The 12,885-nt window shown below is 35.0% G+C and overlaps 1 pseudogene across 1 annotated transcript; it reads right to left on the bottom strand.

Annotated features, from left to right (window-relative positions):
* Positions 1-339: 339 nt before the first annotated feature.
* On the bottom strand, positions 340-9,761 carry LOC306862508 (annotated as a pseudogene). The gene is made up of 6 exons: positions 9,439-9,761; positions 7,929-7,982; positions 7,152-7,190; positions 6,770-6,907; positions 5,565-5,773; positions 340-648 (listed from the first exon to the last, which is right to left on the bottom strand). The product of its transcript is annotated as an uncharacterized misc_RNA (transcript).
* Positions 9,762-12,885: the final 3,124 nt, after the last annotated feature.

Here is a 12,885-nt window from a genome sequence, read left to right as displayed (position 1 = left end):
AATAAATAAAAGTGTTTGGAGAATGTTCACTAATAACCAACAGTAACATTGTAAACCTTTTTTTACGTTTTACATTAACATTATAAACATTTTTTATTAACAAAACATTGTTAAGACTATTAAATGATTAGTTCTGCCAAATGAAAATGTTTATTTACTCACCTTCAGGTAGTTCCAAATCTGTATGAGTTTCTTTCCTCTGCTGTACACAAATTCTTTCAAATGGCTTCCTTTGTGTACAGCAGAGGAAAGAAACTCATACAGATTTGGAACTACCTGAAGGTGAGTAAATAAACATTTTCATTTGGCAGAACTAATCATTTAAGCAACATGTATACCTCACTTCTTTGAGATATCAAGAAGGGCATTGCTCTCTTTCATTTTTTTTATCATGTCTACATTAGGCTGAGCCAGACAGCGTGCAAGACAGATATCAGAAAATTTTTGGATGCTTTCTCCCTTTAAAGGTTGCTCTTAATGATTTGTACTCCTCCGGATTTGCAATTGCCAACTCAGCAATGGGGGCTTGCATGACAATCATATTTCTGTCAACATTCATTTTGTTGTATGCTTCAGCTTTACTGAAACCACCATTTACCAGTTGTAACACTTTGTGGTAGCGTTTGATGGAGTCTTCTGGGGTTCTTACTGGGGAGGAAAGAAAAAAGAAAAATGTTGTACGAGTTTGATACAAAGGTGAGTAAATTGTATTAATAATGAGAACTATTTTGGTGTGTGCTATAGTGTTGTCACGATACTGGAATTTCTAACTTCGATACGATACCTTGAAAAATATCGATACTCGATACCATTTTCGATACCACGGTGAAAAAAACTGCCACAATATTAAGGGGGTAATTTTTTTAATTTAAAGATAAATGTAACAAGTCGAGAACATGCGGTATATTTTACATGAACAAAAAAATGTCTTGAGGTACTGCATTTGTTGATTTATTTATTAATCTTAGTTAAATGTTAATTGAAACTAACGTTTACTAATACATGTACTAATTAAAATCCAAAGTTCTATTTGTTGATATTCTCATTTGCTTCATAACCAAAATATTTCCAGATATAGGGCCCTATGAAATCCCTTTTATTTTTCCCCAAATTCCGTTTTATTTTTTTCTACATTCAATTTTTTCCATTTTAATTTTTCTGGATTCCGTTTTTTTCCGTTTGAATTTTTCTGGACTCTTTTTTTTAATGGTCAAATTAAATGCTATTAATCTAAAAACATGTCTAATTCATTAAAATCATGAAAATTATACAATTTAACATTTAATTTATTAAAAGTGTAACAAAAATGACACGTTTAGGGCCGTATGAAATGTTTTATTTTTTTCTCACCTTATGTTTCATTGTTACCAAATTCTGTGTTTTAGCATGTCTATTAGGCTATTTGAATGCATACAAACAATTTTTATTTATTCTTACAGTAGCCTTATGAAATGTGTTTTCCCCCTCAGAAATTCTGTGTTGTGTATTTAAATTATATCAGATGGAGGCATAAAACAATTTTAATTAATTTATATTTTAATTAATGAAAATTAAACATTTACATTTTTGGCAAATGAAGGGGATTTCCTATTAAAATTAAAATATTTTGTGATTATTTCTTTAAAAAAATGAACAGTAGTAGTAAGTAGTAGTATTATGTACATTCTACTAAATAATAGTAATATAGCCTATTTGTGGCACACGGTCTTTAATAGGCTGTTAAACTGAACTTTTATTTTGACGGGTTGCCGTGAATACTTCTAAAGTCCTGTGTGTGTATGATATGACGCTAGTTTTACTCAAATTAAATGGTAAAATGCTGGTAAAGTGCTTTCAGATCAGTTCTGGAGATATTGTTGATGTATTTATGTCCTCATTGAGACGGCAGACGCTGAAATCCCCGCGAGCGCCACATTAGTAAACACAACCGCACGTGCAGCACATTCACACAGAGACGCGCAGAACATGCAGGATTCATATTTAAATACACTTTTGCAGCTTAATATTTACAGATACTAGTCCATATCGCGATTTGAGTTAAGTGTAATGACCTACTTTTGATTAATTCATCCAAACTTTGACAAATTCCGTGGCATTCGGCGTTAAACTGTAAACTCCGTGTTTATGACTGGATTCCGTGGCGTTCTCTGCATCGCGGAGATCATAGATCCCTACAGATAACGCTCCTGCTGTGTTCTTTAACAACCAGAGCAGTCATCTTTCTATTCACTTCACTTGTGCTATTTAACCAGAGCGAAGGAGACGAGTGCGGTCACGTGTGGTGCTGGTCCACGCGCCTTTGGAGAGAAGCTCGGCTAGTATCGGTGTATCCATACTTCGGGAAATTAATATTGGTACCGTTCAGATATTTCAGTACCGATATTTATCGAAATATCGATATTTTTGACAACACTAGTGTGCTATTGCTTTCAGAACAGGCTACAAGCCAAAATGTGGTTATAACAACTAACTAAATTCTGTTGTAATACAGGTTGCGTCGCTTCCAGTTAAGGTCATTTGTATGTGCTTTATTAAATATTGTGCAAGGACCTACTATATATAAAAAAAAAAAAAAAAGCATAATGTTCATCGCAAATGCATATTGATTTCTAAAAGTTTTTTGTTTTGTTTTTTCTTCTCACTAGCATTTGGATATTAAACTTGAATAAAACACCAACAATAAAAACAACTAGCTAGGTTACCAGATTAACTTTGTTACACAACGTAGCACTTTTTTTGTTTAAAATTTACAGAATTTCTAAAATCAGCAAATACATCATGAAACCATCTTCTAAACCATGTTTTTGTCTTAAACAACTTTAGTGATAAATGTACCGTAGTGATTCTGTATATGTTCTGACTATTTTAGACAGAGCGGGATGCCAACTTCTGTGGAGGAGCCCAGTCGACTCATCATTGACATAAACGGAAGTATCTCCGGCTACAATGTTCTTCTGTGAGACTGATGCAGTTGTGTTTATGAACCACTACAGCACAAAAAGTGACATGGTATACCTATCGCCGTCAGTCCATATTGCCATTAACAGTCCATATTACCATCATGCTTACCTACAAGGACTTGCATGGTTTAGCGCCACAATACCGGTCTGAACTTTTAACTGTGTACACCCCTAGACGAAATCTCCGCTCTTCTGATTCTGGCATTTTAATTGTTCCTTTGACGCGTTTATGTTCAATGGGTGATCAGTAGGGATGGGCGATATCTTATCGTTTGCGATATACCGTTGAAAATTCTCCTCACGATAAAAATTTGTCTCCTCACGATAATAACGATAAGTCTAGTTGATGACGTAGTTTTGTGCGCGCCCGATTCACTGTTCACGTGCGGAGTGAAAACAAGCATGGCGGAAGGCGGACGTGAGGCTGACAGTGCCTTCACACCAGACGCGACTTGCGCGAATAAATCGCGCTATTCGCGCGTAGTTGGACGCGTGAACATTTTGGGTTTACTCGCTTCATTCGCGCGTGAAATTCACTGCACAACAGACGCGAATTCGCGTCATGGGCGGGGCTTCTGCCAGGCGCACATGTATGACTGCCACAGAGAGCATATGTATAGAATTTCGCTCTAAATGCTCAATTCGCGCTGCGTCATTCGCGCGAATTGCGCTGCAGGATGTCTATTCGCGTCTTTGCATTGACTTAACATGTAAATCACTCGCGCTTAACGCTTCATTCGCGTCTGGTGTGAACGCACTATGAGGAGGAGCTTGTTGTTACGCGAGGAGCTACCTCCACAATTTGCAACTGGTTTGGTTACAGAAAATCAGATGAGGAGCAAACTACCGCAAAGTGTACAGAAAAATGGTGGTTACAAAGAGTGGAAACACGTCCAATTTGAATTTGACATAAAAGATGCCATACTTTTAATAAAGTTAGAAAAATGCCATTACAAAGGTAAAAACTAAATTCCCTGTAAATCACTTTAAGGAGTCAAATATCACCTCGTAATGGGAAGGTTCATTTTTGATCAGAATTGTTGTTATTGATTTGAAGGTGCTGCTAAATTTTTGACCGTGCTCCTAAATATTTTAAATTAGAAGCACAAGCGCTCCTAAAAAGAAAAGTAAGCGTAGAGCCCTGAGAAATATTTCTCATGTATGTGACGAGCCCCAATTTTAAGTTTTCTTTTTTTAATTATTATTATTTTAAGTTGTTTCATTATCAGGAAAAAATGCAAGTGATCCGCGCGAGCACCTCACTGTCATGCATGCGCATTCTTTTCCGCACAAACACTTGAATATGAATAATAATCTAGACTCTAGAGCATAGCCTCATACACTTGTTTTAATAAATCGCTTATGCATTAAATAAAGATACAAAACAGGTTGTTAAATATGCTGAATATATTGTTCAAATATTTATAAAATGTGAAACTGTAGCTAATCTTATTCGCAGTCTAGCGTTTTGCATCTGCATAACATAGTGAATTATTTTTAACATGCAATGATACAAAATAAAACCAAACAAGATTTGTAATGAAGAAAAATGTAGACAAATAAGAATGATGTAGCCCACATCTCTTGAGCGTCTCAGCATGCGCGTGAACACGCAAAATCTTGCTCTCTGCATGAATGCAACGCAGATGGCGACATAAGTTTGTTTGAAACACATAAAAAGTTTAGATAAGATAATAATATTAACAATGAACATTATATGACATTTAAAATAGTTTTGGCGATTTTTCCTTCAGTCCGCCTGTGCATTTCTGACCCAAACAGCAAAGCAGCTAAATCTCCGCGATGTTCTCGTTAAATATGCCATTTCTGAGATATTACAATGAATTAATTTCTAAAATGTTATGATATGGAAAGCCTGAAACAGATCACAGCAGTATAGCCATACACAGGCTTTCAGTCATCAGCAACGTGGTAAACGTGTGCCAGTAGCCTATGCATATGATTTAATATGAAGCGTCCGTAACGCATTATTATGGTTGATAAGAGCAATTAATGGAGATGAGCTGTTGATCATAATTAGCATGGCCATAAGTTGGCTGTGTACAGAAAGTTTCAAGTTAATTGCATTAATAATACTATATGAAATAAACTTAATCTTTAAAACTTATATATATATATATAAAATCGTCATCGTAATAAATACCTGAAATTATCGTGATAATTTTTTTAGGCCATATTTCCCATCCCTAGCGATCAGGCTTTTTCTTCTGTGGCTCCAAAACTCTGGAATTCTCTTCCCACCGAGATCAGACATGCACTTAGTGTTTTTAAATCTTCACTTAAAACTTATTTTTTCAGGCTAGCATACAAGTGAATATTCTGTATTTTGGCGGGGGTGTCTCTTAAATTTGTTTTGATGTATGTTTCTATTTTTTGTCAATGTATTTTATTTGTATGTTCTTGAAAAACGCTTTGAGATGCAACTTTTAAAGGCACTATATAAAATAAAGTTTATTATTATTAACACTTTCTCCAAAAAGCAGATGCGTTGAGACATGTTCTCCGGTTATTCACTTAAAGCCTTGACAATTTTCATTTCTGAATGAACTATACCATTTAATACTTTTGATAGAATAAACATACCTCTCCTAAAATCAACCCTCAGTTTCTTGGATTTCTTCTTGTTTCTTCGTTTTTTATCCTTTTTCTTCTTCTTCGCTCTTGGTTCAGAATCTGAGGAGTCAGAAGATTCATCACTGGACTCTTTCTCCTGTGATGCAGCAGTAAGTTAGTGGATGAAGATGCAGTCAGTGCCTGTCCAGGCGAGATAACTGCTTCGTGCCTCAGAAGTGCTATGACAAAGAAAAATTACAAATATGTGGAGAACAAAACTACAGGTAAAGACTTTACGTTGTTTTTTTTTAACCACACTTAATTTAGGAAAACATTTTAAATGTCTCAAATGCAAAAAAGAGGGGTGACCTTATTGCTCAACAACCTTCTTAAAACATATGCAGAATTCTCCAACAACCAGTCTTTTGACAGGGCATGTAAAATATTGTTACCCTAATGTCTCACTGATTACAATTTAGCATAGAGGAATAGGGGCTTTCTCACCAGAGGAACCTTTTACAGTTCCCATAACTACTGGCAGAAGTACCCGCTTTTTAATGTGTTCGCACTGCAGGAAATGGGAATGATTTTACTTCTAGGAAATCCTTTAGCTCCTACTTTAGAGTAGGGTTTTACCCAGCACAATAGGAACTACCAGTGACGTAAGTGTAGGCTGACTGGCTGAACTAACTCTACAAACACAGAAAACAGTGATAGATGGACCTCTCAACTTTACACTAAGGATAAAATCCAAAGCAAGTTTGACGGGACCAGGCGATACATGATGATCTATTTCTGCTCAGCTAGCGACATTCAACATCAACCACACAGCAAACACTAATACTTTGTCATATACTGATTATTTTCTTTGTATAACACTATCCAATAACATTAGACAGGACTGTTAACTAATGAAGACAGAGAATGGGAGCGTTGTGTGCTCAGGCTCTGCCGCTCGTAGCGCTGTCAAAATAAGTCACAACAAGCACGGCTTGTGTCACTTCAGAGTTCCTACTGGCGGTGCAAATGCAACTAGGAAAATAGCCCTAGGGGATCATTTAGTTCTTAGGGAACCACCCTGGTGGCTAGTTCCTAAAACCAAATTCCTAGAACAACTAATGTCACCCTCAGGGTCCACAGCCTTTCTTGTCTGATGAAAGCATTTCTAATTAAACGTTGCAACATACTGACTGGCAGAATTGTTCTTAAAGCAAGTTTGTGAACCTATTACGTACCATCCTCCAATCTTGATCTGAGAAAATTTGTGTCATCTGTCAGAGAGTCAACTTTTTCCTGAAGATGAAGAATCTTCTGCTTTTGGATCTCTATTGTCTGCTTTGCTTTGTCAAGAGCAATCTGTAAAGTGGGTGCACCTTATAAAAGAGAAATCAAAAATATGTAACTTGGCTGAAAGCAGAATAACAAAAAATGTGGCCTACTCTAATTAGGCCTAATTCAAGATAATTTATACTCTACACATTAACAGCCACTTTTCTGTGAACGAAATTACGCAAATTAAATATCTAAATGAAAATTACAATTATCTTTGTCTCATGTAAACATTATAGGAAAAAAAATATTTCTTGCATGTCAATGTAGAAAAGGCTACAAACAAACCTTCTGTTTCACTGGTTTGCTGTATTGCAGGCTGAAGTCCTGAAAAAACAAAACAAAAAAACACCAACTTAAAATACAGCATTTGAGAATGAGAATGAGCTTTATTTGAGCAAAGAAACAGGCAGAGCTTAATCAGTATTAAAGTTGGCATGAAACAGGCATTTTGATCAACTTCATTTCTGTATTGTGAAGAATGGCTTATGTCAGAAGCCAAATGTTTTCAATCCTCATAACCAGTCATTTCAGTTTGTGAACCCATCCCAGGAGGACTTGAACGGACACTATGAGCTAAAAAAAAAAAAAAAAACAATTGATGGGTTTTATGTAGTGTATAATATGATCGGTAGCTGATGGATGGGCAAACTTCGATGAGCAGGCCATTATATTTTGATTAAAGCCACATTAATATTTTGTATAAATATAAATGTATTTTCTCCTTGTAAAGTTAAAAGCCCTTAATTTTACTTTGTCTTTATACAAATTGACCCGGGTATTTACATAATGTATACTTTTCTCGTTGATATTTGTAATGGAAAATGGCCACACATGCCACAGTTATTAGGGCAAATATGTATGTGTTAATGTTTTTTTTGTTGTTTTTTTTTGCAAAACCAAAATATTTAACCAAAATTGTATTTATTTTGAAAATGTGCAGACACAGTATCACTCGAGTATACTTTTTATACCAAAATACTGTTTGATATCTCAGGAGAGGCAAATACCAATGAATTCCTGCCCACTTCACGCATGTATCAGCAATTGTATTAAATGACTTACCTTTCGCTGAGTTTGCTGTATTTTCAGTCTGAACATTCTTGCGTGCAGATACAACTATAGGCGGAAGCAAGCATAGTTCAGCATTAAAGAAACACCTGAAAACTTGTACATAAGCAGGGTTGCCAACTCACGCATTTGACTGTCTCTCACATTATTAGGCTGCCCAACTAAATCCCACAACATATTCCCACCAGCATGGGAATTAATTTGTCCAAATAAAACACAGATATTATTGAATCGATTTAACTGATAATGCGACAAATTCTGCACCAATTAAATTTCTTCCAGAACTTAATCTGATCAATTTTCTGTCAGTGTTTTCACTGTTATACAGTCGGGGTGGATTTACTTATTGTAGAGTTAACCAAAGTTATCATGAGCATTGTAATATTTGAGGAAGATGTCATAAATGCCAGTAGACCAGGAAGACCAGGAAAACCGTAAGATCTTATTTTCGATCATTATTCTGAATCTGATATGGATGTGGTCTTTGAAAAAACGCCATTTTCTCAGGTTTTTGTTCAAAATGTTGATTTTTAATGAAACTTGCATTCAGTTGATAAAGAATGCATGATGTTAAATTAAACAAAAGCATATCATTTATTAACAACCTCGGAAATCACAATAGGTCTGTCTTTAAAGGTTTTTGAGTTATTGTTAAAGAACAAAAATCTAATTCCCAATGGAGAAAATAACGGGAGATCTGAACACAGAGAGCATCAATATTCCCTGTATTTTCACGCTGCATTTTGGAACTTTTAGGAAGCAAACGTTTCAGTGCAGTGAAATGGTTTTGCGATCGAGAAGACTTTAATATCTTAAAATGTCCGATTCCCTGACCAGTGCCCTGATTAACCTTAGTAAACAAGGGGAGCTGACACCTCAAAATGCCTTTCTGAATTAGAAACTGTAGACTAACGAGGTAATTTATATGCCGTTTATCGTAACAAATACTATATTCTTTTTGCCACACCATGCTGAGAATTTTTTTAATAATTCGACCAGTAAAGCATGTTATTCAATTAGTAATTTACATCAGAGGTAACGTAATATTAGGTCACTTAGTTATCTAATCAGCAGGGAACATTAATAGAGAAAGTTTCAAAAAAGTGCATCTAGTACAACATTGGTATTGGTAATTTACAGCAGTATGATTAAATACATAAAGAAAGGCATGGTTTCACAGACAAGGCTTATTTTAAGCCATTAGGCCTGATTTCAATTAGGATTTTTAACTATCTTTTATAAACGTGCCTTAGAAAAAAAAAAACATTAAGTTACTGGTGTGCAAAACAATTGCTTTGACATATTTTAAGACATGTCAGTGCAAGCGGTTTTCAGTTAAAACAGCTCAAACATGCATTTTACTAGGCTAGACTAGGCTTAAGCCTTGTCTGTGAAAACGGCACAATGAGTTAAGTTACCAAAATCTCACTCCACCAAGACAACCCAAGTTTGCAAGCCTGACAAAAGTACATCAAACAACAAACAGCATGTTACAAGTACTTACCATATTCATCTGAGCTGTATTTGCCCATTTTGTTGGTAATTTTCCTCCCACACCGCGTTGCCTTTCTCTTCTCATCCATCTTGCTCAAATCTGTTGATTGGCGCGAAGCTAAAGTTAATCGTCATAGTTTGGATTTCCTCGTTAACTAATGACATAGTTTGGATTTTTATTACTGTATTTCCACCTCTAAACCCTACGTGAAGCTCTGGTGTGTCTTGGATATCTTTACAATTATCCCAGTTTGTATATACTTCCAAAGACGGTGCGATACCATAAAGTTTTACTTGGGTTAACACATGTATTATGTTTAAGCCCCCCTGCATGATTGAAGCAGGTTCTTTGCACCGGAAATAGGCGGGGCAATCTCTGGTGTTTTCCGCGCCACCTGACCTGAGTTTAATTAATTAGCACCAATGGCTCTGGTTAGCAGTAAGCTCATGAACGTATGAAGTGTGTCTTGATGAAGAGTAACGGCAATGTTGCATTCAAAATTATTGCTTTTTGCAATTCAGAAATCCACAACAAACAGGAAACTCAAACTCATTAAATGGCTTCAAAGCAAAAAATTACTAGCAAGGAGAGTAAAGTGCTCAAGATGTGGCCATAATATGAGAATGGAGAGAAGTAGAAGACATCTCGACGGTTTTCATTGGTGAGTTATTAAACAAATTAAGATTTGTTGTTCACATGATATATTGCTGAAAGTATTTCTCGAGTTAACATACTCATTCACATGATGTTGTGTTGAGTGGTCACGGAAGCTTATCATTTGCATGCGTTTTTAAGCATTGTGGTTTAAAACAAGTGATTGTAAGCCTTAGAATCCAGTCAGCAGCGAAAGACAACTCATTTCTACATATGCGCGAGAGAGTCTCTGTTTCTGGGCGCTGTCTGAGAGATTAGAGCGTGTGATTGAACGGAGTTATACTTTGCACTTTATTGTCCTTGAATGGTTAAATAATAAAAATACATGCGTGTAACGTTAACCTTATGTGTCAAAATTCCATCTTTGCAACGCACGTGCCATCTTTTAAACGCACGTGTTACAGTATAATGGACCCTGGCAGCTCTTAAAGCGACCGCTGTCTAACTTTCCTTCTGTCTGTCATTCATAGTAATCAAACAACAAAAGAGGAAAAAAGTCTCACTGCTCTTGACTATTCCACTTTTGTAACTTTAATAAGAGTAAATATATATAATTTACACAATGAAGACTATGCAGTATTTTTATAAATTTGATTAATTTATACAATAGCATTTACTTATTTTTTCTCCTGTAGTTTTTTGTCCAATTGCTTGTAATTAGTTTCTTGTTATTTCACCGCTAACTGTTTACGTGTCTTCAGTGAGTTTGAATTTTATTTATTTAGACTAGTAGTTTTTTTGTGATTGACATTATGAAATTTATATGGTATCAAAAATGTTGATTTCAGAAAATCTTTATGGCATTGTTAAATGTTATAAACTTTCAATATTTCAGTAGTATGTCAAGCTTAGAACTGTTAATTAGCCTGACGTGGCCTATTTATTTATTTTTTTTGTTTAAAGTTGTTAGTGTTATTTTCACCAAATCTAACTCTTGCTAGCGTAATAATTATTCCAAACACAGCTTGTATAACACTACTAACACTATTATTTTGCCAAGGAATGCAGCTTTACTATCATAACCACAACATCATTTTAAAAATAGTTTGGTGTACTTTTTCACAAAAGATATTCTGTGATATGCGGGTGGGGGTAGGGGGGAGGTGTCATGTTTTTGTCACCTTTTTCATCCCTGATGAGTTTGCATCCCTGCTATTTACTAATGTTGCCTTCACGTGCTATCGAAAATTTAATAATTTCCACTACTGAAGTTGTGTTTACGAGCTTATCACGTTCAAGTTTCTAAATGAAAGGGCGTTCATGTGCAGTTTTTATCTTGGAAACTCGTATTTAAGATAATTCCGAGAACACGTGAAGGCAGCATAAACAACATAATTCAGGGCTCTTTATTCCAAAAGTGCACTCATTTGAACAATAAAATGCTTATTTCAAATTTCTTTAGAGAAATGGGCGATGTGAGCATTACAGAGTGCTAAACACTCATCTAATTTGTTTAATTTATACTGGAAGCCGGAGGCGCCCTCCTGCAGAAAGTCCACAAGTGAGAGTCAAATCATAAAAGTCATGGGAAATCCCTTATTAAACAAAGACGTTCAGATATAACTGCAGCTCAGAGCTGTATGATTCTGGATAAATTGAAATTATTGATTTCTTTTTTTTTATTATTAAATTACAACTAAACAAAATAACATGCAAATTACCAGGTTATAAAAAAATATAATTTGCTGCAGTCTACTTTAAATTAATTCTTTAACAATCAGTTTGAGCAAATCATTCAGTGACTCACTCAAAAGACTTCATTTGTTTCATTACTGAATTTTGTAAATGAATGATTCAATGACTATTTTTTTGTCACTTGTCACCACCTACTGGTGTAATGATGTCATTGATAGTCTTTGTTTGAATGAGCAAGTTATATTCAAAAGGTGATTAGCTCTCTACTGTAATCACTACTGTAGACATCAGTGTTTATATCTGCGCTATAAACTTTTATCCCAGTACGTCTGTAATAATTAGATATATTGTAATACAGAAATAATATTTGTGAGGGTTAGAAAAAATATTGTACATTTCAATGGTTATGAAATTATTTTACAGCAATTTCTCAATTTGTTATATTTTTAATTTGTATTATTGTTTTAAAGACTTTTTTCACCCTCAAAAAATAAACAAATAAATACATTTTTAAATGTAAAGATAGAAAAAAAGCATCTAAAAAAAATCTAAATGGCCAGATAAAAAAAATACAAAAGTAAATGAAAACAAAATTTAATTTATTTATTTTGTTATGCTGCATTTACACCATTCAGGCTTAATATTTTGCTTGGTTGTTAAATGTAAAAGGGGGAAGCTTTGCGCATGAAACAAAAACTGCATTAAAGAAAAGACTGAGTAGAAGCTTCTTCCTGCTTGTTGCTTTGGCAATGGGCGGAATTCCTGCATAAGAAGTTAACACATTGACTTTTGGAAAATTATAATAATTTTTTCTTTTTTTTACTACAATTTAGTAATTCTTAGTCCAGGTAAAATACTTTTGTCTGCATAACCATACTTTGCCATTTATCACCGTCACAGGATGTGCAGACATAAAAGTCATCGAGGCAAGAAAACCAGCCGATCAGTGCGAGTAGGGTCTCTCTTTGAGAGATCAAAACTCAGCTTGTCATCTTGGCTAATATTCATTTACAGGTGAGTCTGTTGTCGGACAGCAGAGAAGGAATAGTAAAATGTTACAATTCATTTCAAAGTTTTTTGATCGTTTTAATTTTGACAACTCAGCTTTCCCTATTTTGAGTCGTCATTGTGTACTTCACAGGTTCGCTCAGGGATTGCGGATCAGAC

This window comes from Barbus barbus (assembly GCF_936440315.1).
Source record: "Barbus barbus genome assembly, chromosome: 4".
Lineage (NCBI taxonomy): Eukaryota > Metazoa > Chordata > Actinopteri > Cypriniformes > Cyprinidae > Barbus > Barbus barbus.
The sequence above is the reverse complement of the archived record's forward strand: the minus strand, read 5'-3'. Positions and strand labels throughout refer to the sequence as shown.